Consider the following 3,998-nt stretch of genomic DNA (forward strand, 5'->3'; position numbering starts at 1 on the left):
AGCAGGTATGAGGAGGAGAGAAAGGAGAAGGAGAGGCGGGAGTGGGGGATGTGGTGTCGAGGTCAAGAGAAGGGGAAGGGGGGTTAAGGACAGGACCAGACTGGGAAGATGGTTTCCTATTTAGGAAAAGTGTGACTGAGTGAGGTGATGAAGGTGAGGCTGGGAGAGCAGATGAAGAAGCACAGAGCGAAGGTTGAGAAAGTGAAGAGTGATCTGTGGGTCAAAAGAGAGAAAATCGTTAGGATGGGGAGGTGAAAGGGTTAAGGAAGAACAAGCAAGGAGGACCTGTACAGGGGAGCAGGATTGGCACAAAGAGGGGCGAGAGTGAAGAAAAGAGAAGGCTCAAACATAAGGAATCTCTATCCGCTTGCTGCTGGGATGACACAAGTTGTATAAATCCCGTATAATGGTGGGATTGAAAGTCCCATTCTGTGGCCATGAATTATCTAATTTATGTTGGGACCAGACTGTGTTGTAATAGAAAATGAGCTTGTCAGATCTGAGATCTGGAGTCAAATGGAGAGGTCCAAGGTTTTTGAGGAGACAGCAAAGAGGGGAGTTGCAGGGAATTTTAGATTGGGCTGAGCCCATGGCTAAAAGTTCTCAGGATCCCGGAGAAGGGAAACAGGAGAGGAAGGGGTGTCCCCACAACCTCTCTGATTTCCCACATAGGAGCAGACTGTCAGTGAGGGCCGTCACTGTCCCTTACAGGGCTGTGACTGAAGCAGAGGGAGACCCTGACCCAGCACTGGGATTTCTGGGGGGTGGGGGGGAGAGAAAAAGAGAGTGTGAGTTGAGGGCCACTGTAGAAGAGCTCTGAGAACTCATGTCTAGTAGAGAGAAGGCTTTCGAGTGTTGAATTCTGTGGTGGGCGAGGAGGTCAGCAAGGGCAAGAGGCAGAAATGCACTATCGTGGATATCGGCCAGGAAGGAGGGGGCATGGTCAAGGTGGCTCAGATCCCCATGAGGGGAGAGCCAGCAGGCAATGACCGTGGATCCTGTCCCTGGTTTCGGCACCCGAATGTTAGCGTAGCTGGTGCAAATATCCACTCTAAGTTCAAGCAGAAGTTTATTGACAGAGAGAGTCTTCCAGGTTGCCTCTCTGCAAGGAGCAGCAGCCTGCAGGAGAAAACTTCTAAACTATATAGTCACATACAATGGAGTAGTTAAAAAATAACTAGTCTGGCCCTGTGACTGTTACTTGACATCTTTGCTGTGGTTTGGATAGTTAGGGACTCTTTTGAGGTGGACCTACTGGGAAGGTCATGCCTGGGTGGGCGGGTGCTGTTTTTCAAAATGGGGTTACTTTGGCCTAAAGACCCAACGATTTCATTCAATCTCATGGATTATTGTGGGGTGTTCATATATATATATATATATATATATATATATATATACGTGTGTGTGTATGTAATATATGCAAGTTTACACCAGAATTTATTCATCCATATTACTTTTGATGACCATTTGGGTTGTTTTGTTTGGGGCTAATATAAACAGTGCTGCTATGAACATTTGTGTCAACGTTTTTGGTGAACATATGCCCCTTTAGGATTGGAATTGTTAGGTGCGAGAATGTGTATATGTTCACTTTTAACAGGTTCCACCAGCTTTCCAAAATGGTTGTACCAATTTATATTCTCACCAACAGTGTAAGAGTTCAAGTTGTTTTATATTTCACCAGTACTTGGTATTACCTTCTTTATTTGAGCCATTTTGATAAACCTACCTTATTTTAGTTTTAACTTGCATTTTCATAATAACTACTGAAGTTAAAGACCTCTTTATATTTTTGTTGGTTTTTTGAATATCCTCTGCTTTTTTTTTTTTTTTTTTTTTTTTTTATAGTGTTGGGAATGGAACCCAGGATTCTCATGATGCTAAGGCCTGTAATGCTAAGCTACATCCCCAGCTTTTATATCCTCTTTTGTGAAATTCCTGTTAAAGTCTTTTGCTCATTTTTGTATTAAGCTTTCTTAAAAGCTAATTATCTTTTATTTATTGACTTATATGACTACTTTATATATTCTGGGTAAGGGTCCTTTGTTGAAGAGAGTATGTATGTACATACACACACACACACTTCTATTTTGTGCTTGTCGTGCTTGTCTTTTTACTCTTTTAATAATGTTTTTTGATAATTGGAAATTCTTAATTTTAATATAATCCTGTTTATGGATTTTTCTTCTCCTAAGACTCAGTTTTTTGTGAACATTTGTTTTGAGTTGGCTCAACTCTACTGTCTGGGACAAATCCTTATTTGAATAATGCCAAGGATCAGCTAGCATCAGTAGTTTTTTTGTGACTCAAACCTTGTCGTTGAGGTATCTTCTTGTTTTATTGGCTTGACTTTTTCTCACCTGACTTTTCTTTGATGGTAACATATGACTTTGTTCTGCTTTAGCCAGCAGACCATTCCTCTTCTGTCGTTTGGCTGGATTTCTTAGTCTTAGCTGTGATCTAACTGACCAAACTTGCCAACCACCCCCTGTAATTAGCCAGTCTCCACCTCCCTGTGTCTAATTTTATCATCAGCTTCTCTCTGGTTATGAATTTGCAGCACCTGTTGGCCTAGTTGTCCTACCCTTAGTCTAGCAGGGAACATCCCCTTATTTAGAATGAGCCCTGCCTAACCCATTCTTCACTTTGGCATCTACAACTTATGTGAATTTAGAGGATCGGAGGCCCTGTCAAAGACTTGTCTGCACTGAACTAGTTTTATCAATATAGATGATTTCTAATTGAGAGAATATGAAAACTTGTAGAAAGCTCAAGAACATGGCTTTAGTCAAAGCAAAAGCATCATCCTCATGTATTAGGGAATATTATTGTTATTTCTGTTTGGGCATATATCACTATTTGCACATAGAGCAATGAAAAGAAAATGAAAATAAAAAAACGCTAAAGCAAAAGGGAGAAAAATCATGGAAAAATCCCCATATCTTGGAATGCTATAGACAATTTTACTGAACTTCCTATTTTACTGAACTTCCTAAAAAGTCTATTGGTATCTAAGCATCCTTTTTTTTTTTTTTTTTTTTAAGCATCCTTTTTAATTGCACATGGATCATTCTGTTCATTATTTCAATCAGGTCAAACAGGTAACTACACTAGAATATAAAATTGAGACCTTTATGTGGCAGGTATTTTCTATGTAATTAGGTCCAAACTGAATTCTATTCATGACAAGAGAAAATAATTCAGAAAGTCTTCATGATGTCAAGTATTGATCATAGCTGATATTTATTGAGGGCTTTCTATGTGCTATGCATTATTATTTACATGCATTTACATACTTAATCTTCACAAAAAAAACAAAAACAAAAACAACCATGGGGTCTAGAATATTATTTTTGCCATTTTAGAAGTGGGACAGAAAAACACAGAGAAACTTGCCCAAGATGATCCAGCTAGCAAGCGGAAGAGTCAGAATTTTTGTCGGGATGTCTGACCTTTGAGCACCTGCATTCTTAACCACTGTGTTTTAAAATCCACATAACCTATATACTATTAGTAGTTGGAAAGCAGAAGGAAAGGAACTTCTTTGAGATCTGAGTATCATAGGAGAAGAATGATAGCTAAGATTTATAAAGCATGCAGCATGTGGCAGGCACTGTGCCAGTTGATCTCTATGCATGATATCTTAATTTGAAAACATTAGAAACAATGCTGTCATTCCTATGTTAAGGGTGACTCAGGCTTGTAGAGATTTAGCAACCACTTTCTGTGAGGTTATGCAACAGAACTGCCTGAGTCTAGACACGCTGTATGTTTTACATTACCACTATGCAGCACTGCCTCTGGAGATGAAAAAATTTCCCAAATGCACTCCTTGGTGTAGCCAGGAAGGCAATTCGATATGCTGCTAATATTCTGGGGAAGCTTAACAGAGGTAGCTGAAGAGGTAGAGGAAGAAACTTTAGTGTCATGACTGGTGGGCCCCACTTGAAAGATGAGATACATATTTAAGGAGTAAATGAATGCTATAAATAACCTGA

Source organism: Sciurus vulgaris (genome assembly GCF_902686455.1).
Source record: "Sciurus vulgaris genome assembly, chromosome: 15".
Lineage (NCBI taxonomy): Eukaryota > Metazoa > Chordata > Mammalia > Rodentia > Sciuridae > Sciurus > Sciurus vulgaris.